Source organism: Triticum dicoccoides, chromosome 2B (assembly GCF_002162155.2).
Source record: "Triticum dicoccoides isolate Atlit2015 ecotype Zavitan chromosome 2B, WEW_v2.0, whole genome shotgun sequence".
NCBI lineage: Eukaryota > Viridiplantae > Streptophyta > Magnoliopsida > Poales > Poaceae > Triticum > Triticum dicoccoides.
In genome coordinates this window covers 800,267,336-800,291,531 of record NC_041383.1, presented here as the reverse complement: position 1 = coordinate 800,291,531, position 24,196 = coordinate 800,267,336, and the positions used below count along the sequence as shown (strand labels likewise).

Sequence of the window (24,196 nt, the reverse complement as noted above, 5' to 3'; positions counted from 1 at the left end):
TCTTTTACATACTGCTCCGTGGCTCTGGCTAGACCATTTTAAGCGGCACGGAGGTGCGCATCTCCCGAATTAAAGGCATCCAATGCTTCTGGGGAGAAACATGCGTCGTGAAGAACTGTCCGGCGACGCCTGTGATTCATGGCACTCTCTACCTCGGAATTGGTGGCAAATAACCTGTCGGCATCCTCTGTCGGAGGAGCATCCGATGCACGCCTCGTGTTCACCTCCGCTTCTGGACTTGGCTTTGGAGCCTGTCAAGTGGAGGATTGATTGGCAACATCTCCGGATACAGTCCGGCGAGCGCTCTTCTTCCTGAAAAAGCACGAGCGTTAGTATGTCTCCCGGGAATAAAGCCCAGGAGTAAGGTGACACGCCATACCGTTGCGCTGGAGTTTCGATCCGGACCGCACTTCTTTTCAGCCTGCTGGGCCATACTGCCCCTTGTTGGCTAGCCGCCGCGGGCTCGGCCTTCCGCCTCAAGGGCGCCCCCTGCGAAACGCCATCGGTATATGGTGATCAAAAATAAGCACGGATGGGTCATTTTTAATGTCTTGGGACTTCGATCTCAATTACCTGTGAGGCGGGAAGTATTCCGGGGTAATCGGCCGTAATGGCGACCAAGGCATTATTGATGCTCAGTTGGTGGAATACCCCGTCGATCAGCTCCACCGATATGTCCGGATCCTGTTGGGAGGTCGGATCGAGGAACCGTTCTGGATCCTCAGGTTGTGGAGACGGGCTGTTTATATCCTTTACGGCTCGGCGCAGTTCCTGCGCTGAAATCACAAAATGAGATACTTGACTATGGGAGTACGGATCGGATAAGCAAAATAAATGTCCGGTTACCAAGCTTGGAGGATTGTTCATATAAAATCCGCTCTGAGGATTGACACGGAGGAATTCCTCCTCTTCTCCCTTGTACAATGCGGACAAGATCTTCGTCAGATCGGCGACCGGTCCCGGCCCCTTACGGCCGCAGCGGGTGGCATCATCCTCCCCGTTGAAATCCCACATGGGGTGGCCTCTATACTGGAGCGGCTGCACCCCCTGCATAATGCATATGGACATGACCCCGATCATGGTCAGTCCGGAATGAGCTAACAACCTTATCCGACTCATCAGGTAAATGACGTCCCTGTCGATTTCCCTCTGAGGGCTCCGTGGATGCCAGCTTAGGTATTTCTTCAAAGGAGCGTTATTAAACTCAGGGAGGCCGACCCGAACAGGATCCGGCAGGGGGACATCTTCTATATAAAACCATGCCGAAGGCCAGTCTTCGGACGCCTTCATCGGGGTTCCGGATAGGTATCCGGTCCCGACGATGCGCCATAGTTCGGCTCCGCCCACTTGATATATCGACCCCTCTTGAGAACGGGGCACAAGGCAAAACAGCTCCTTCCACAACGCAAAATGAGGCTCGATACCCCAAAACAGCTCGCAAAGGGCCACAAAGCCCGCGATATGCAAAATGGATTTCTGTCGGATGCGCTCTGATGAATACTCGCGAGGGGAGGATGGTGTGAATCGGATCTAGATCCTCGTCTCTTTTATAGACAGCTCATTTGCGCAGCTAAGGGGGTAAATGTAAAAATACCCTGACTTTTCACATTCATTCAACACGTGGAAAACGGCCATTATTGGGCGTGGAAGCCAAGGAGCGCAATATTCACAGGAAGCCGGACGCTATTCAACAGGTACAAAGGATTTGGAGAAGAACCCGCCTTGCAATGTCGACGACAATTTACGCGCCGGACTCATCGCCATTGAAGCCTGGTTCAGGGGCTACTGAGGGAGTCCCGGATTAGGGGGTGTCCAGATAGCCGAACTATCATCTTCGGCCAGACCCCTGGACTATGAAGATACAAGATTGAAGACTTCGTCTCGTGTCTGGATGGGACTTTCCTTGGCGTGGAAGGCAAGCTTGGCGATACGGATATGTAGATCTCCTGCCATTGTAACCGACTCTGTGTAACCCTAACTCTCTTCGGTGCCTATATAAACTGGAGGGTTTTAGTCCGTAGGACGAACAACAATCATACCATAGGCTAGCTTCTAGGGTTTAGCCTCCTTGATCTCGTGGTAGATCTACTCTTGTACTACCCATATCATCAATATCAAACAAGCAGGAGTAGGGTTTTACCTCCATCGAGAGGGGCCGAACCTGGGTAAAAACATCGTGCCCCTTGTCTCCTGTTACCATCCGCCTAGACGCATAGTTCGGGACCCCCAACCAGAGATCCACCGGTTTTGACACCGACACTCACCGTCTTCCATTGAATCTAGTGGATAAACTCCTTGTGATGGCAGCGTATTTAATATTTGGAGACCTGTCACAGCATGGCATCACAAGGCCAAAAATGGGTCCAATGACCCTCAAATCAGAAACAAGCCGATCTCCAGTGATTGATGTTGGGACTGTTGGATTGATCAAAAAAGGCATCATCAAAGTAAGTATATCCTTGACATGACATAAATTTATAACATATGTTGATTTGATATGCCAAGTTATAAATGTATTTTTATCTCCTAAAGGTTCAAGGGAGCATTAGTAAGATCAAGGGCAACATAGTTAAATTTCAATGCAGTAAAAGAATGTCATTTGATGCAATTGTGTTTGCAACTGGATACAAAAGCACGGCAAATATGTGGCTCAAGGTAATATAGCTTGTGTTTGTACATGTCTGAGTTTGTTTTCTTGGTGTAACCATTATTAAATCTGCTAACAAGGTCTATGTGTTTTTAATCCAGAATGGTGAGAGCATGTTAAATGGCAACGGACTGCTCATCCAAAAATATCCGAATCATTGGTAAGGTGAAAATGGTCTCTACTGTGATGGGTTGGCGAGGAGAGGATTAGCTGGTATTGCAACAGATGCCAAGAATATCGATAATGACATCAAATCTGTGATGGACTCTATTTCAAGTTAAATTATCTTTTACATGTAGTTTACCATGGCAAGCATGCTAGAAGGTTGATTCTTTGAGAAATATATCCATTGTGTCACCTTTGTATCTAGCTTTTAGACAAGTAAATTTATGTTTATTTTAAGGTTCATATGTGCCCCCGAGAGAGATGTACTATTATACTATAATCAAGGGCTTTGTACTCTTATTACGTGGAGAGATTCCTAATTTTGGTTGAACCTACAACTGTGTATTATATTTTATTTACTTGAAATTATATGTGCAAAAGGCATGCGCTCAATATTATATTATCTATACCAAAATCTCTTGTGGCGTGTTTACCCCATCAACATACAACTGTAGGAGGTAGTAATCATATCAGCCTAAAATAAATGCATAGTTCACTACATCCATTGCTAGTACTGTAGTGCTATTCAGTCTTAGAATGGCACTAGTTATCATCCCGTGCATCTGCATGGGGTAGCTGACATACTATAAATCATTTAAAATATTTGTGAACATATTTAGAAACTTAAAACTAAAACTTCGAACACCATATGATGGAAAACTACTATTTAGAACGTGTATTTGTGGTTACGTGATACACGTATCCTTAACTGTTGTGGACACAGTTTGTTGTGCCCGAAGCGCAGGGTTTGCAGTATGCAGTAAGTTTTCCATCGGCTGAGATCCAAGATATCCATTCGCATAGTCTTGGATATAAATTGCTTATTACCTTCTGACCATGGTGCCAATACTTCGATTGTTATACGAAGGCTGATATGTACTACATGCTTTATATATTTTCACTGGGTACATGAACACAATTTTTTAGTATAGTTACCACTGGAAGAGATCCATTTTTTAGTATTATTACTAATAGAAAGTATTCACATATATAAGAGATGGACTGTTTAATATGACGCACAAACAAACAAACGACTAGAGGAACTAGATGACAAACAATTAACTTTTGAAAGAAGAAATTCTATGAAATTTTGCTTTATCATGCCGGCTTCAGAAGAGGTGTGACATGTCTTTTGGTTGCAGATTCATGTAATGACAACTGAATTTATTCAGTTGGGATGACACTTGCTCACCATCTTTCACTAAATCTAGTGAATAACCTCTTTGTGACAGCAGCGAATTTCATATTTGGAGACCGATCGATGCATGGCATCACAAGGCCCAAAACCAAAAATGGATCACAACGACCCTCAAGTTAGAAACCTACCGATCCATAGTGATTGATGTTGGGACTGTTGGATTAATAAAAAAACATCACCAGAGTATTTGGAATATTTGAAGGAATCTGCCTTATTAGTCATATTTTTATAATTGAAAATAATAAGTAGACCTTTTCTCTCATAATGTCGGTTTGTTTTCTAGTTGGCACTTCTAGAGAGATCCTAGTCATCTACCTAGATAATATAGATCTAACTTAAATGCAGAATTATATATTTCAAAAATAAGGCACATACATGACGAAGAAGGTGGCTAGGCATATATACTGAATGTTCATTATATTTGAAGGCATAACAAGCAATCATTTGTTTTCTTTTTGGAGAAACACCGACATTGGATTTATAAAAGTATCAATGGGATATATAGAACATCATTTCAATCAAGACAATAAGAAATCCTAAGTACTTTTTTTACAATGTGAACTGACGGAATAAAGCATATATAGTGGATGAGTTTCTCCTAGTTTTGTCTATCGCTTTTATCAACTGATGACTCATTGGAATTTACTGACTTCCAAGACAAAATATACTCGGATGGCAAAGATTGCTGATGCCAAACTTGAATTAGCTAAAAGCAACTCTAACCAGTAACTGAAAGATGATCTTAACACGCTCGTGGATTGGCGGAGTGTACCTCTGTATTCTGTTTTCCCTTTTCAAAAATAGCATATTTAACTGATGCATGATAACCCACAAGTATAGGGGATCGCAACAGTTTTCAAGGGTAGAGTATTCAACCCAAATTTATTTATTCGGCACAAGGGGAGCCAAAGAATATTCTCAAGTATTAGTAGTTGAGTTGTCAATTCAACCACACCTGGATAACTTAGTATCTGCAGCAAAGTATTTAGTAGCAAAGTAATATGGAAGTAACGGTAACGGTAGCAAAAGTAATATTTTTGTGTTTTGTAGTGATTGTAACAGTAGCAACGGAAAAGTAAATAAGCGAAGAACAATATGTGAAAAGCTCGTAGGCATTGGATCGGTGATGGAGAATTATTGCGGATGCAATTATTCATGCAACAGTTATAACATAGGGTGACACAGAACTAGTTCCAATTCATCAATGTAATGTAGGCATGTATTCCCAATATAGTCATACGTGCTTATGGAAAAGAACTTGCATGACATCTTTTGTCCTACCCTCCCGTGGCAGCGGGGTCCTAACAGAAACTAAGGGACATTAAGGCATCATTTTAATAGAGTACCGGACCAAAGCATTAACACATAGTGAATACATGAACTCCTCAAACTACGGTCATCACCGGGAGTGGTCCCAATTATTGTCACTTCGGGGTTGCCGGATCATAACACATAGTAGGTGACTATAGACTTGCAAGATAGGATCAAGAACTCACATATATTCATGAAAACATAATAGGTTCAGATCTGCAGTCATGGCACTCGGGCCCTAGTGACAAGCATTAAGCATAGCAAAGTCATAGCAACATCAATCTCAGAACATAGTGGATACTAGGGATCAAACCGTAACAAAACTAACTCGATTACATGATAAATCTCATCCAACCCATCACCGTCCAGCAAGCCTACGATGGAATTACTCACGCACGGCGGTGAGCATCATGAAATTGGTGATGGAGGATGGTTGATGATGACGATGGCGACGGATTCCCCTCTCCGGAGCTCCGAACGGACTCCAGATCAGCCCTCCCGAGAGAGTTTAGGGCTTGGCGGCGGCTCCGTATCGTAAAACACGATGAATCCTTCTCTCTGATTTTTTTCTTCCCGAACACAAATATATAGAGTTGGAGTTGAGGTCGGTGGAGCACCAGGGGGCCCACGAGGCTGGGGGCGCGCCCTAGGGGGGCAGGCGCGCCTCCCACCCTCATGGACAAGGTGTGGGCCCCCTGGCCTTGATTCTTTCGCCAGTATTTTTTATTATTTCCAAAAATAATCTTCGTGAAGGTTCAGGTCATTCCGAGAACTTTAGTTTCTGCACAAAGATAACACCATTCTGCTGAAAACAGCGCCAATCTGGGTTAGTTCCATTCAAATCATGCAAGTTAGAATCCAAAACAAGGTCAAAAGTGTTTGGAAAAGTAGATACGATGGAGACGTATCAACTCCTCCAAGCTTAAACATTTGCTTGTCCTCAAGCAATTCAGTTGATAAACTAAAAGTGCTAAAGAAAAACTTTTACAAACTCTGTTTGCTCTTGTTGTTGGAAATATGTAAAGCCAGCATTCAAGTTTTCAGCAAAGATTATGAACTAACCATATTCACAATAACACTTAGGTCTCATGTTTACTCATGTCAATGGCATAATCAACTAGCGAGCAATAATAATAAATCTCGGATGATAACACTTTCTCAAAACAATCATAATATGATATAACAAGATGGTATCTCGCTAGCCCTTTCTGAGACTGCAAAACATAAATGCAGAGCACCTTTAAAGATCAAGGAGTGACTAAACGTTGTAATTCATGGTAAAAGAGATCCAGTCATAGTCATACCCGATATAAATTAATAGTAATGGATGCAAATGACAGCGGTGCTCTCCAGCTGGTGCTTTTTAATAAGAGGGTGATGATTCAACATAAAAGTAAATAGATAGGCCCTTCGCAGAGGGAAGCAGGGATTTGTAGAGGTGCTAGAGCTCAATTTTGAAATAGAGATAAATAATATTTTGAGCGGCATACTTTCATTTTCAACATAACAACCAAGAGATGGCGATATCTTCCATGCCACACACATTACAGGCGGTTCCCAAACAGAATGGTAAAGTTTATACTCCCCTCCACCAACAAGCATCAATCCATGGCTTGCTCGAAACAACGAGTGCCTCCAACTAACAAGAGTCCCGGGAGAGTTTTGTTTGCAATTATTTTGATTTGATTTGCATAAAGCATGGGACTGGGCATCCCGATGACTATCCATTTTCTCATGAGTGAGGAGCAGAGTCCAATCCTCTTGAGAATAACCCGCCTAGCATGGAAGATACAGAAAGTCCTAGTTGATACATGAGCTATCCGACCATACACAACAGAATTTCATTTGAAGGTTCAGAGTTTGGCACATACAAATTTATTTGGAACGGCAGGTAGGTACTGCATATAGGAAGGTATAGTGGACTCATATGGAATAATTTTGGGGTTTAGGGATTGGATGCACAAGCAGTATTCCCTCTTAGTACAAGTGAAGGCTAGCAAAAAACTGGGAGGTGGACCAACTAGAGAGCGACAACAGTCATGAATAAGCATTAAAATTAATAAACACTAGCCATCAACCCGTGCACCTGCACGGGCTAGTTATTTGAATAAATATTATTTAACTTTTTTTATATAGAACAGTTCTATATAAACCAAATGAACAATTGATGAATACTAAGTTCAAGAATAATCTCTCAAGTTTACTATTTAAAACACTTAAACACATAGCTTGTTTTGTGGCGAATGAATCTCATAACAGTTATTTCTCCATTTCAAGAACACATGGGGAAACCCGGTCGATAAAAATAGAACACATGGGGAATCAAAATGTTAAATTTCTTATGCGTTTGAATATATGACCATAATCTTGTTATGCGGACACAATTTTGAAATAGAAAAATTAAAATATGTCTCATTTACTACTCCTTTTAAGGTTTTAAAGCATATGTCGTGTTGCTGGCATGCTAGGAATCATTGTTTGAAATTAGCATATAAGACATTTTTAGCTTGTCAAAAACCCACAGTAAAAACTTAAGAGGTTAAAGCTGGCAACAAAAACCCAAATTACTGTTTTATATTTGGTATATCTGGACACAAAACTTGAATGGTTTTACATGCATGTAATTATCAGATTTTTTTGACATCTTATAAATATGGGTATCTATCTAAAGATTTTTCCTCCACTCCACGCATCCCAGCAGCACTCCTTTCATCATAGTTTAAAATACTTATATAGACTAAAGGTGTTCACAGTTAGATTAGACATATTGGGGGTGTCAAATTTGATAGATTGAGATAGCAATTCAGAACAATGATTATTCTTAGGTGTCCTGCGATGCACACCACTTCACAAAATCAGATGCAAAACTGATATAAATATAGCTGCAAGAAAAAGGTAGTGCAGTGTGATCACTTATGAAGCAAATTCTTAACGACATCTTTATATGAACTACATTTTTGGATTACTTTGAATGTAGCTGTGTAAAGCCAACTGTTAACTGGCTTATGATTTTAGTAGCAAGCTATAGCATTCAGAAGTAGACGTGATTAAAGAGTACCAACATGCACCTCCTTAAACAAAACGTACTACAGAAATAAGTTGTATCAAACAGGTTGATATTCCACTTTTTGCACACGATCAATAACCGTGATTCTTTGCAAGAAATAATGTGCATTTCCCAATCAATTAAATTAACAATAGTTATAGGATATGGAGAAAAAAGGTTAGTTAGTACTTGATGGCTAAGAACAAAATATTTAGATTGACATTTCGTTCTGTTGGACCCACAAAACTTGCAGCATAGAATATTCAGAACTAACGACATAACAATATTAGATGAGAGAGAAGCCTTGAACAGCTAAAGATTGGAATGTTCCAAAGAAATAATCCTTAGAAAAGCAATTGAGATTCGTGACGTACTAAGTAAGCTCTCTCCCAATGAACAGATATACCTCATTAAAAATCTAACGAATTTTAATGTCAACGGTACGTCACCTGGGAAGCTATTATCTAAATCATGACGTAGTACTCAACATAATGGCACATGAGGCACCCCCAAACTGAGTCCATGGTTTCATCAGAGATATGCCATAGTCACATGATACTGTTGGGATAATTGGTTGAAGAGACACGGTGCTTGGTTTGCACTGCATGATGCCGATATCCTTAAAGTATCAATAGGTTGGAACATTGGTCTGAACATATAATCCTACTACAGATAAATTCTTACATATATACATAAGAAACTGGAACAAAAGAACATCACCTCCAGTCCTGGACTCGAAATGACTTTGAAATATATTTGCACCAGCTCCCACCAGAGAAGAACAATGTGGCATATGAAATTTTAAGGTATATATACAAATCAGAATCATGCCCAAATGTGCTTCTTATTTCTTAACATAAATCCAGAATCAATTGAAGCTTTAGGAAAGAAGGAGCTATTTCTGTACAATTTCAGGAAATACATGCAGAGTAGTAGATTACCTCATATACTTGCCATGCATCTCTCCTACTTGATGATATCATCACAGTCATTCCATTATCATAGTACTATGTGCTCCAAGTAAAGAAACATCATGGATTTTCCATGCACAAAATCTCTTTCAGCTCTATGTTCTGTCCAGATCCAAAATGGCTTTCCTTACAGATGATGATAATATTTGACGAACTTAATTAGTAGAGAACTCTTAGCTAACTCTTGTGTGGTACTGAGGACATCGAGACAAAATAAAAAGAACTTACTCCCTCTGTAAAGAAATATAGGAGAGTTTAGATCACTACTAAACGCTCTTATATTTCTTTACGGAGGGAGTAATAGAGAACTCTCAGTCAACTCTTGTGTCATACCGACGATACCGAAACAAATTTAAAAACTGTAGCAAGAAAACTTTGGATCGGCCAATACAGTTTTATGAACCAAACTAAAAGTGACATAACCAACTAAGAATGATTGCCACGAAAACAGTAAAAAAACAGCTATACGGGCGCTTGAGCTTGCACCGTAAACGACCACGGAGTAGAAGATCTATCAAAAAGAACTTGGTTTATCTCTGTGGAGGCTGATGGCATAGTTTAAAAAGGGCATCCAAAGAAAATTTGTATATCTTGATGATACTACAAAAATAGAAGTGTCATTGTGTTTGTGTCCTCAATATCATCCATGGAAGGGTGCATGTTGCACAACTTGCGTACAGATGGAATATCAGAAAGCAGTGCTGCACTGCATTAGCCTGGACCGCTGATGATGATAGCGCTGCTGCTACGACCGAAGTTGCAGCTTCTTAAACCGGAGGCCGGAGGTGCAGCTCCTGGTGGAGTAGCGCTGTGGAAATCATACGACGGTGCTAGTGGCATGACTAAAACTACAGCTTCTTGATTCTTAGGCTGGATGTCACCTCCCGGCCGAGCAGAACGTGGAAGGTCGGGGGACGGGAGGACTCAGGGAACGTTGGCGGCGCAGGGCGTGGAAGATCGTAGGACCGGAGGATTCAAGGCAATGTCTAGATCAAGACCTAAACGAACTCTAGGGAGACAAAGGAGAATAGGCAGATGCGTTGGGTGGGACTCTAGCTAGGAGGTAGGCTTGCACACGGAGATGGTTTTTCTTTTTTACATCAGCACACGGAGATGGGTTGGGTGCATGGGTGAATTGTGTGCGTGGCTTGTTAGGACTTTATACTTGTTTTTTTTAATTATGTACGTGTTTCTTTTTAGAGATATCTGTACGTCATTCCTAAGGAGGGATGGATTTTTTCCTGCTAGTCATTATGTACGTGTATGTCTTTTTCTGCTAGTCATTACGTACGTGCAAGTTTGGTCAGATTTTGTCTTTTTTCCAGCAAAACTATGTAACATAAATTCTAAGGTCCAGATAAATCAATTATATTGATTGAACGGTTAGAATAATCTTAATGATGTGGATTAACATGGGAGTTCGTATGATGCCTCCAATTAGTAAATATAAGATTGAGTGCAAACATGAGTAGAATATAATCCACCATGAACATAAATATCGTGAAGGCTATGTTGATTTTGTTTCAACTACATGTGTGAACGTGTGCCAAGTCAAGTCACTCGAATCATTCAAAAGAGTACCACCCTATCATACCACATCACAACCATTTTAATAGCATGTTGGCACGCAAGGTAAACCATTATAAACTCCTAGCTAATTAAGCATGGCATAAACAACTACAATCTCTAATTGTTATTGCAAACATGTTTATTCATAATAGGCTGAATCAGGAACAATGAACTAATCATATTTACAGAAACAAGAGAGGTCGAGTTCATACCAGCTTCTCCCATCTCAATCAGTCCATCGTATATCGTCATTATTGCCTTTCAGTTGCACGACCGAACGATGTGAATAATAATAATAGTGCACGTGCACTGGACTAAGCTGGAATCTGCGAGCATTCAATAAACAGGAGAAGACAAGACAATATGGGCTCTTGGTTAAATGAACAATAATGCATATGAGAGCCACTTCAACAATTATATTATGGTCTTCTCCTATTGACCCCCAAAGAAAAGAAAAGAAATAAAACTATTTACATGGGAAAGCTCCCAACAAGCAAAAGAAGAACAGGAAATATTTTTGGGTTTTCTTTAATTATTACTACTACAGACAAGGAAAGTAACTAACTAAAAGCTACTACTAATTTTTTTTGGTTTTCTTAAGGTTTTTCAAACACACAAGAAGAAAGCATAAAAAAAGAAGAATAAACTAGCATGGATAATACAATGAAAGAGTATGAGAACCGACAACTAGCATGAGCGTGTGAACATAAATGTAATGTCGGTAAGAAATACGTACTCCCCCAAGCTTAGGCTTTTGGCCTAAGTTGTTCTAATGCCACGGCTGGCCTGGTGGATATCCGAAGTTGTAACTGGGGTCGTACTGAGATGCAGCGGCTATTGCATCGAGGGCTGCAGCTTGGAGGCGAGCTGCCCTCATTCTCCTCTCATACTCATTTGCCTCCTCCCTGGTTATAACATGTCTCCCTTTTGCCTGAAAGTCAAAGAAAGTAGGAGTAGGGAGAGCGACGTGATAGGTGCATCGTCTGTCAAAGATTAGTCGGCACTGGAGGAACTGATCGTTCCTCTCAAAAAACTGATGACGGACCATAGCCTCATAATCTAAATAAATAGGAGGCAACTCAATATCATACTCACGTATGTGTATACCAAGAAAATTAGCTAAACGGGTTGCATAAATTCCACCAAAGAAATCTCCATTAATTCTATTATTATGCAACCTACGTGCAATAATGGCTCCCAAATTATAATGTTTATCTCCTAACACAACGCTCCTAAGAACACTGAGATCAGGGACACACATGTGACATGCTTCATCCTTACCATTTATGCACCTACCTATGAAGGGAGCAAAATACTGTATAGCAGGAAAATGAATGCTCCCTATGGTAGCTTGTGTTATATCTCTAGACTCCCCCACAGTTATACTAGCAAGAAAATCTCTAGACTCAGATTTGCGAGGTTCACTAGGACTACCCCATTGTGGAAGGTTGCAAGCAGTATTAAAATCCTCTAAGTCCATAGTATAAGAATTTTCATAAAGATCAAACAGGACAGTTTGAGAATTGCGTGATGATGAAAATTCAAACCTCCTCACAAAGGAATCAGTGAGATAGTGGTACTGACGGCACTTATCTGCCTCGAAGCTCACAAGGTCAGCGTTACGCACATATGCGTTAAATTCTTCCTTGATTCCTGCCCGATCCATAAAGTCCTCTGAAGGCCATTCACAAGTCCGCACCTGAGCTTCTCTCAGTGGTTCATCGTGCGCATGGCGTATTGCAAGCCTGGGTCCTTGCTTCCTTGAAGGGCCACCCTGGTAAATTTTCCTAAACATATTTCTTTCTCTGAAAAATTTCTGAAAATTTTAGTAACTTCAAATAAAAGTGAACCAAACTCAACAAAATTGATAGCAACTACTCCCACAAGTGCCTAGAGACTATATCATGCATTAGAACTATTTGGAACCATATAAATTTGATATGCAAGCTCAAGAACATGGTCACCTAGGCAACACAAATTTGCAATGAATAAAGCACTAGAACAAAAACTATTTAGACCAATGGGGGAGTCACATACCGAAGAACAATGCCCCAAAGCAGTTTTATGAGTGGAGCTTTGAGCAACGAGATCGAAAATTGCAGCAAAATGAGCTAGAACTCGTGCTTGACCTGGTTGGTGATTTTTTTGGGAGGAAGAAGGAGTGTTTGGGTGCTGGAATAAGTGGAGGGGAGCCACCATGGGCCCACGAGGCAGGGGGCGCGCCTTGTACCCTCGTGGCCAGGTGCTTGCTCCCCCTGCTGTGTTCTCAGTGCCAGATATTCTCAAATATTCCAGAAAAAAATCATATTTCAATTTCGGGACATCTGGAGAACTTTTATTTTCAAGGTATTTTTTTATTGCACGGATAAATCAGAAAACGGACAGAAAATACTATTTTTGCTTTATTCATTCTAAATAACAGAAAGTAAAAGGAGGGTACAAAAAGTTGTGCTTTCTAACTTCATCCATCTCATGCTCATCAAAAGGAATCCACTAACAAGGTTGATCAAGTCTTGTTAACAAACTCTTTCCGAATAACATGGAACCGGAGAAATTTTGAATAGCACTAGGTTACCTCAACGGGGATATGCACGTCCCCAATAATAAGAATATGATATTTCTTCTTGACAATGGGAAGAGGAAATTCAAAACCTCCAAAAATAATCGATGGAATTTTTTCGATAGAGTTTATACTATGAACTTGAGGTTGTTTCCTCGGAAAGTGTACCGTATGCTCATTACCATTAACATGAAAAGTGACATTGCCTTTGTTGCAATCAATAACAGCCCCTGCATTATTCAAAAAATGTCTTCCAAGAATAATACACATACTATCGTCCTCGGGAATATCAAGAATAACAAAGTCCTTTAAAATAGTAACATTTGCAACCACAACAGGCACATCCTCACAAATGCCGACAGGTATAGCTGTTGATTTATCAGCCATTTGCAGAGATATTTCAGTAGGTGTCGACTTATTCAAATCAAGTCTACGATATAAAGAGAGAGGCATAACACTAACACCAGCTCCAAGATCACATAAAGCAGTTCTAACATAATTCCTTTTAATGGAGCATGGTATAGTGGGTACTCCTGGATCTCCTAACTTCTTTGGTATTCCACCCTTAAAATGATAATTAGCAAGCATGGTGGAAATTTCAGCTTCTGGTATCTTTCTTTATTAGTAACAATTTCTTTCATATACATAGCATAAGGATTCATTTTGAGCATATCAGTTAAACGCATACGCAAGAAGATAGGTCTAATCATTTCAGCAAAGCGCTCAAAATCCTCAACATCCTTTTTCTTGGATGGTTTGGGAGGAAAAGGCATGAGTTTCTGAACCCATGGTTCTCTTTCCTTACCGTGCTCTAGCAACAAAGTCTCTCGTATCATAACATTGATTCTTTGATTGTGGGTTATCAGATCAACAACAGGTTCAATTTCTACATCATTATCATTGCTAGGTTGAGCATCAACATGAACATCATCATTAACCTTATCACTAGGTTCATGTTCATTTCCAGATTGTGTTTCAGCATCAGAAATAAAAATATCATTGGGATTCTCAGGTGTGTCTACAACAAGTTCACTAGAAGCATGCAAAGTCCTATCATTTTTCTTTTTCTTCTTTGTAGAAGGACTATGTGCATCTACATTATTTCTCTAAGAATCTTGCTCAATTCTCTTAGGATGGCCTTCAGGATACAAAGGTTCCTAAGTCATTTTACCAGTTCTAGTAGCCACTCTAATAGCAAAATCATTATTCTTACTATCTAATTCATTGAGCAAAATCATTCTGAGCTTCAAGTACTTGTTCTACTTGAGTGGTAACCATAGAAGCATGTTTACTAATAAGTTTAAGTTCACCTTTAGCTCTAGACATATAATCACTCAAGTGTTCAATCATATAAGCATTACGTTTTAATTCTCTACCAACATAAGCATTGAAGTTTTCTTGTTTGACAATAAAATTATCAAACTCGTCTAAGCATTGGCTAGCAAACTTATAACAAGGAATATCACCTTCATCAAATCTATAAAGAGAATTTACCTTTACTACCTGTGTCAGGTTATCAAGACCATGTGTTTCTTCAACAGACGGTAAATTAAGACCATATATTTCTTCAACAGGAGGTAAATTCTTAACATCTTCAGCTTTTATACCTTTTTTCTTTCATAGATTTCTTTGCCTCTTGCATATCTTCAGGACTAAGAAATAGAACACCCCTTTTCTTCGGAGTTGGCTTAGGAGTTGGTTCAGGAAGTATCCAATTATTTTCATTTGTCAACATATTATTCAATAGAATTTCAGCTTCATCAGCCGTTCTTTCCCTGAAACACAACCAGCACAACTATTGAGGTGGTCTCTGGAAGCATCGGTTAGTCCATTATAAAAAATATCAAGTATTTCATTTTTCTTAAGAGGATGATTAGGAAAAGCATTAAGTAATTGGAGAAGCCTCCCCCAAGCTTGTGGCAGACTCTCCTCTTCAATTTGCAAAAAAAAAAATATTTTCCTTAAAGCAGCTTGTTTCTTATGAGCAGGGAAATATTTAGCAGAGAAGTAATAAATCATATCCTGGGGACTACGCACACAACCAGGATCAAGAGAATTAAACCATATCTTAGCATCACCCTTTAATGAGAACGGAAATATCTTACGGATATAATATTAGCGAGTTTTCTCATCATTAGTGAACAGGGTAGCTATACCATTTAATTTAGTAAGATGTGCTACAACAGTTTCAGATTCATAGCCATATAGAGGATTAGATTCAACCAAAGTAATTATATTAGGATCAACAGAGAAATCATAATCCTTATCAGTAACAAAAATAGGTGAAGTAGCATAAGCAGGATCATATTTCATTCTAGCATTCAGAGATTTTTGTTTCATCTTAGCTAATAATATCTTAAGATCACTTCTATCATTGCAAGCAAGAAAGTCTCTAGCAGTTTCTTCATCCATAACATAACCCTCAGGCACAACAGGCAATTCATATCTAGGGGGAGAATCTTCATCATCACTTTCATCAATATTATCAGTTTCAATAATTTCATTCTCTCTAGCCCTAGCAAGTTGTTCATCAATATTACCAAGTGGCACACTAGTATCAAGCATAGAAGTAGTTTCATCATAAGTATCATGCATAGCAGAAGTGGCATCATCAATAACATGCGACATATCAGAAGTAATAGCAGAAGCAGGTTTAGGTGTCGCAAGCTTACTCAAAATAGAAGGTGAATCAAGTGCAGGGCTAAATGGCAGTTCCTTACCTCCCCTCATAGTTGAGGGATAAATTTTTGTTTTCGCGTCTTTCAGGTTCTTCATAGTGACCAGCAGATATAAATCCCAAGTGACTCAAAGAATAGAGCTATAATCCCCAGCAACGGCGCCAGCAAATAGTCTTGATAACCCACAAGTATAGGGGATCGCAACAGTTTTTGAGGGTAATGTATTCAACCCAAATTTATTGATTCGACACAAGGGGAGCCAAATATTATTCTCAAGTATTAGCAGTTGAGTTGTCAATTCAACCACACCTGGACAACTTAGTATCTGCAGCAAAGTATTTAGTAGCAAAGTAATATGGAAGTAACGGTAACGATAGCAAAAGTAATATTTTTGGGTTTTGTAGTGATTGTAACAGTAGCAACGGAAAAGTAAATAAGCGAAGAACAATATGTAGAAAGCTCGTAGGCATTGGATCGGTGATGGAGAATTATGCCGAATGCAATTATTCATGCAACAGTTATAACATAGGGTGACACAGAACTAGCTCCAATTCATTAGTGTAATGTAGGCATGTATTCCGAATATAGTCATACATGCTTATGGAAAATAACTTGCATGACATCTTTTGTCGTACCCTCCCGTGGCAGCGGGGTCCTAACGGAAACTAAGGGATATTAAGGCCTCCTTTTAATAGAGTACCGGACCAAAGCATTAACACATAGTGAATACATGAACTCCTCAAACTACGATCATCACCGGGAGTGGTCCCGATTATTGTGACTTCGGGGTTGCCGGATCATAACACATAGTAGGTGACTATAGACTTGCAAGATAGGATCAAGAACTCACATATATTCATGAAAACATAATAGGTTCAGATCTGAAATCATGGCACTCGGGCCCTAGTGACAAGCATGAAGCATAGCAAAGTCATAGCAACATCAATCTCAGAACATAGTGGATACTATGGATCAAACCGTAACAAAACTAACTCGATTACATGATAAATCTCATCTAAACCATCACCTTCCAGCAAGCCTACGATGGAATTACTCACGCACGGCAGTGAGCATCATGAAATTGGTGATAGAGGATGGTTGATAATGATGATGGCAACAGATTCCCCTCTCCGGAGCCCTCAACGGACTCCAGATAAGCCCTCCCGAGATAGTTTAGGGCTTGGCGGCGGCTCCGTATCGTAAAACGCGTTGAAACCTTCTCTCTGATTTTTTCTCCCCGAACACGAATATATAGTTGGAGTTGCGGTCGGTGGAGCACCAGGGGGGCCACGAGGCAGGGGGCGCGCCCTAGGGGGCAGGCGCGCCTCCCACCCTCATGGACAGGGTGTGGGCCCCCTGGCCTTGATTCTTTCGCCTGTATTTTTTATTATCTCCAAAAATAATCTCCGTGAAGTTTCAGGTTCCAAGAACTTTTGTTTCTGCACAAAGATAACACCATGGCAATTCTGCTGAAAACAACGTCAGTCTGGGTTAGTTCCATTAAAATTATGCAAGTTAGAGTCCAAAACAAGGGCAAAAGTGTTTGGAAAAGTAGATACGATGGAGACGTATCAATGCATTGTTCGAGCAATCTTCAAATCATTCAAAAAATAATAATCTGAGGCATTGTTCGGTCAGCTTCCTGAGTATGACACGATGGGCCGGCCCCTTAAGCAAGGAGAAGAAGTAAGCAGGCCCAACAATGACGAGCGAGGCCTCCACAAGTCCACAAGTCCACAGAAACAAAACCCGCCAATCTGCCATCCTCCTTCCTCCTCTAGGGTTTTACTATGCAGCGCGGCCGTCTCCCTCCCCACCTCCGTCCCCCGCCGCCCCACCTCCTACCCGACATACCTCCATCGAGGCCCGAGCTAGCGGCCACGAACGGCAAGAAGCACAAGTCCTCCAAGAAGCAGCCCAAGGGCAGCCACCTGCCGCTCGGCACCGACGGCGACGCGGTCGCCAATGCTGGGAAGCGTCGTCGCTCCGGCGCCGCCAAGCGCCACCAGGTCGAGGAGGAGGAGTCCGTGCCCTCCTCCATCAGCGCCAAGATCCTCCACGAGGCCTTCAAGTAGCAGGAGGAGGAGATCCTCCACGTACTATTCAGTCTTCGAATGGCACAAATTATCAACCTGTGCAACTACATGGGCTAGCTGACATACTAATAAATCATTAAAAATATCTGTGAACTGATTTAGAAACTTAAAACTAAAAGTTAGAACACCATATGACGGAAAATTACTATTTAGAACGTGTATTTGTGGTTACATGATACTGGTATCCTTATATGTTGTGGACACAGTTTGTTGTGCCCGAGGCGCCCAGGGTTTGCAGTATGCAGTAAGTTTTCCATCGGCTGAGATCCATGGTATCCATCCGTCTAGTCTTGGATATAAATTGCTTATGACCTTGCGACCATGGTGCCAACACTTTGATTATTATGCGGAGCCTGATATGTACTACATGCACTATATATTTTCGTTAGGTACATGAACACCATTTTTTAGTATAGTTACCACTAGAAGAGATGCATTTTTTTAGTATTGTTACTAATAGAAAGTATTTCACATATATAAGAGATGGACTGTTTTATATCACGCACAAACAACAAAAAGACTAGAGGAACTACATGACAAAAAAATAACAATTGAAAGAAGAAATTCTATGAAATTTTGTTCTATCAGGCATGCTTCAAAAGAGGCGTGACATGTCTTTTGGTTGAAGATTCATGTGATGAAAAGAGAATTAATTTAGTTGGGATGACACTTGTTCACTTTCTTTCACTAAATCTAGTGGGTGACCTCTTTGTGACGGTGGCGAATGTCATATTTGGAGATCGATCGAGGTATATGGCGTCACAAGGCCCAAAGCCAAAAATGGTCGAATGACCCTCAAGTTAGAAACCGACCGACCAACAACGATTGAGTTGGGACCGTTGGATTAATAAACCCTTCACCCATCAAACCCTTCCAGCTCCTTTCGGATGGATGGTGCTTGGACACATTTGAAAACCTGTACTCTTTTAGTCTGATTACCACTATACTTACAACTGGGTGCCGCTTATTTGCGCAGGACATGTTTGACCAATGTTGTGACCACACAAGGGATAACGGGTACTTGTTGAGGGAGGACGCGAAGAAGATGCGGTTGATAGTGAGTGGGGAGTTCCACCAAGAAATGCGGGAGTTCCTCCGCAGGCAAAAATGATCCAAGGGAAGTGACCATCTGGAAAGAAGAGAAGATGCTACTTGTCTCTATGACGCGCTCCTTCTTGTGAGGAAGGCCTGAATCCACCTACCCGGCAGACAAGTATTTAGAAGATCCAAATATAGGAGGCAGAGTGGTAGTCTGGTAGATGTTGAAATCATTTGGACTCGACGGTGGTAAATCGAATGTAATCATATGGTTGATAGGTTCAGTCTGCAGTTTGCGCCATGCTAAATGTAAGTCACAGAAGTTAGTGGATTATTCTGTTAGGCAAATCAAAATCCGATGAACTCTATGTGCTCCACTTCTCCTGTTCAGTTGCATGGAAGTTACGTACAATTGTGATTAACCTGTGTTAGTCAGTTTGGAACCAGACAAGTTTGCAAAACCGCATCGAGACAGGATTGACAATTTTGATTTTCAGTAAATTGGTTTATTATCTTTTTAACAAAATATATTCACACTCTGGTGTGTAGAGTTAAAAATACAATGAGCGTTCAATTTGATGTTCAGGCATAGGACAATATGCATGTACCAAAGTTGAAATATGGCCTCACATTAAACGAGTGTTGAGTATAGAAATGAATTAATATTAAAAAACTGGTTTCAAATATTTGAACTAAAGTTCCACTTTTTTTTGTTCAGAACATCGAACGGCTCGTTGTGTTGGCACCAAAGGTATGGCAATGGTCGTCAACTCAACCGGAGGCAAAACCAAAACTGAACATCTTACAACTGAACCGGAGGCAAAACCAAAACTGAACGTCTTACAACTGAACCGGAGGCAAAACTAGTCGACAAAACCGGTTAACATGGTTTGTAACAAATCCTTCTGGGATAATTGTTTCCTTTTCTCATCCACATTATATTAACTAGAGAAAATGAAATAGGACTTTGCCTATAAATGTGTGTTTGGAAATCAGACTTATCCTTATCATATCCTATATAGTATACAAAGAGGAAGAAACACTTGAATATTATTACAGTAATAATTGTCATTGGTGACGATGCGATAGGAAAGAAACATGAAGAATCTTTAATCTACACATTAAAAATATGGTCGATAAGTTTCCAATACCAACAATCGATCAACGGTGTGTTTCCTACCTATTTTGTATCAGTACACGCTTTCACAACCAACAACGGCTCCATTTTTAGATGGAAATACTCCTACACACTAGGATTAGGCATCAATAAATAATTACCTTTTTCATCCTTCAATCCATAAAACAGATTGGCCCATGAAGGATACCACTGTATATATGCCCCCATACACGAGCATGCCATCCATAGTTCATCGAGCAAACACACAAACACTGGACTACCACCAAACTTATCCCACAACTTTGTCAAGTCATCTCTTTGAAATGGAGGGTGTTACAGTGTTGATTGTTTGTGCTGGGCCATCAGGCCTCGCAACGGCAGCATGCCTTAGCCAATTCTCAATTCCTTATGCCATCGTCGAGCGCGAGAGCAGTAGCGCGTCACCCTGGCGCAACCGCGCGTATGATCGCCTCAAGCTACATCTCACAAAGGAGTTCTGTGAGTTGCCACACATGTCATACCCAGTAGATGCACCAACATACATACCAAAAACCTTGTTTGGGAAGTACTTGGATGACTATGTTGAGCGTTTCAACATTCAACCAAAGTATCTTACCAGCGTGGAGTCATGCACATATGACAATGATGAAAAATGTTGGTACATTGTGGCGAAGGACATGTCAAAGTGCACCACAGTCAAGTTCACGGCGAAGTTTCTTGTTGTGGCAAGTGGTGAGAATAGTGCAGGGAATATTCCAATGTTCCCTAGACTGGAAAACTTTACAAGTGATGTTATCCACTCCTCAAGCTACAAGTCAGGCAAGAGCTACTCTGACAAGAATGTATTGGTCATTGGATCTGGCAACTCCGGGATGGAAATTGCTTATGACCTTGCGACCCATGGTGCCAACACATCGATTGTTATACGAAGCCCGGTACGTACGTGCACTATATATTTTCATTGGGTGCATGAACGCAAATTCTTAGTATAGTTATTAATAGAAGAGATGCAATTTTCAGTGTTTTACTAATAGGAAGTATTTCACATAGAAAACGAGATGGACTGTTTTATATCACACACAAACAACTAAAAGACTAGAGGAACCACATGACAAAATTTTATTTCTTGAAATAAGAAATTCTACGGAATTTTATTTATCATGCATACTTGAAAAGAGGTGTGACACGTTTTGTGGTTTGAAGATTCATGTAATGACAAATGAATTAATTCGTTTGGGGATGACACTTGCCCACCGTCTTCCATTGAATCTAGTGGATAAACTCCTTGTGATGGCAGGATATTTAATATTTGGAGACCTGTCACAGCATGGCATCACAAGGCCAAAAATGGGTCCAATGACCCTCAAATCAGAAACAGGCCGATCTGCAATAATTGATGTTGGGACTGTTGGATTGATCAAAAAAGGCATCATCAAAGTAAGTATATCCTTGACATGACATAAATATATAACATATGTTGATTTGATATGCCAAGTTATCAATGTATTTTTATCTCCTAAAGGTTCAAGGGAGCATTAGTAAGATCAAGGGCAACATAGTTAAATTCCAATGCAGTAAAAGAATGTCATTTGATGCAATTGTGTTTGCAACTGGATACAAGAGCACGGCAAATATGTGGCTCAAGGTAATATAGCTTGTGTTTGAACATGTCTGACTTTGTTTTCTTGGTGTAACCATTATTAAATCTGCTAACAAGGTCTATGTGTTTTAAATCCAGAATGGTGAGAGCATGTTAAATGGCAACGGACTGCCCATCCAAAAATATCCGAATCATTGGAAAGGTGAAAATGGACTCTACAGTGCTGGGTTGGCGAGGAGAGGATTAGCTGGTATTGCAACAGATGCCAAGAATATCGCTAATGACATCAAATCTGTGATGGACTCTATGTCAAGTTAAATCATCTTTTACATGTAGTTTACCATGGCAAGCATGCTAAAAGGTTGATTCTTTGAGAAATATATCCATTGTGTCACCTTTGTATCTAGCTTTTATACAAATAAATTTATATTTATTTTAAGGTTCATATGTGCCCCGGAGAGAGATGTACTATTATACTATAATCAAGGGCTTTGTACTATTATTACGTGGAGAGATTTCTAATTTTGGTTGAACCTACAACTGTGTATTATATTTTATTTACTTGAAATTATATGTGCAAAAGGCATGCGCTCAATACTCTATTATCTATACCAAAATCTCTTGTGGCGTGTTTACCCCATCAACATATAACTGTAGGAGGTAGTAATCACATCAGCCTAAAATAAATGCATAGTTCGCTACATCCATTGCCGGTACTGTAGTGCTATTCAGTCTTAGAGTGGCACTAGTTATCATCCCGTGCATCTGCATGGGGTAGCTAACGTACTATAAATCATTAAAAATATTTGTGAACATATTTAGAAACTTAAAACTAAAACTTAGAACACCATATGATAGAAAATTACTGTTTAGAACGTGTATTTGTGGTTACGTGATACACGTATCGAGGCATGGCATCACAAGGCCCAAAACCAAAAATGGATCACAACGACCCTCAAGTTAGAAACCTACCGATCCATAGTGATTGATGTTGGGACTGTTAGATTAATAAAAAAACATCATCATAGTATTTGGAATATTTGAAGGAATCTGCCTTATTAGTCATATTTTTTATAGTTGAAAATAATAAGTAGACCTTTTCTCTCATAATATCGGTTTGTTTTCTAGTTGGCACTTCTAGAGAGATCCTAGTCATCTACCTAGATAATATAGATCTGACTCAAATGCGCAATTATATATCCCAAAAATAAGGCACTTACATGACGAAGAAGGCGGCTACTTGCATATCTATCTATCTATCTATCTATCTATCTATCTATCTATCTATACCTATACTAATTTGTGACTCCCTAGAAATTACCATGTTAATCAGTAATTAGGAGCCGTTAATCTGGTGGGACCAAATTATTATGGTGTAGATCTCTCTTCAATCTCTCCCAAAAAGAAAAAAAGCCATTAATCTGGTGGGACCAAATTATTATGGTGTAGACCTCTCTTCAATCTCTCCCAAAAAGAAAAAAAACTCATGGTTATCTCCCCCACGATTGAAATCTCTCAGGTGTAAAAAAACCATAGTTTTAAATAGCGCGCTAAGCATCTTAGCGGCGGACCTCTTCCAAATGCTATAGCGTGCTATAGCAGAACTATAGCGCGCTATTTAAAATGTTTGTTCATTTGTTTGGACCAAAGTCTCTTAGCGGAAGACCTTTTGTAAACGCTATAGCGTGCTATAGCGAAGCTATTAGCGAAGCTATAGCGGGCTATTTAAAACAGTGAAAAAAACTCACGTACCTATCTCTCTCCCACAACCAAATCTATCTATCTATACCTAGGCTAACAAAAAAAGAATGCTAACTAACCACGTAATAGTCTTGCGACACCGTCTCTCCTGATTATGTGCTCGACCTATACGCGGTGACGTACCACAAAGCCCGCCGCCGCCGCCGCCGCCAGTGCCATCCATCGTCCGCAGGCACAACCCCATTGCCGGCAGCATAAGATGTGTTGCACCCAAGAAGTAGATTCCATCACACAGGAGAAGGTCAGATTCATATCCATAGCATAAACATCATCACGTCATGGATGCACATGCATATGTGAATAGTGGCGTGAGTTGGGCGTATTTTGTACATGTACATGTCCAAGTAGTAGTCTAAGTCTGTAATCAATCCAGTGATTCTGCGTGCGTGTATTGTGTGTGCATCTTGCCAGAATCAAGCAATCTATGTTAGCTAGCTAG

General features: G+C 40.3%; 1 pseudogene; it reads left to right on the top strand.

Annotated features, from left to right (window-relative positions):
• The first annotated feature begins 21,073 nt into the window (after window positions 1-21,073).
• LOC119368888 lies at window positions 21,074-22,314 on the top strand (annotated as a pseudogene).
• Window positions 22,315-24,196: the final 1,882 nt, after the last annotated feature.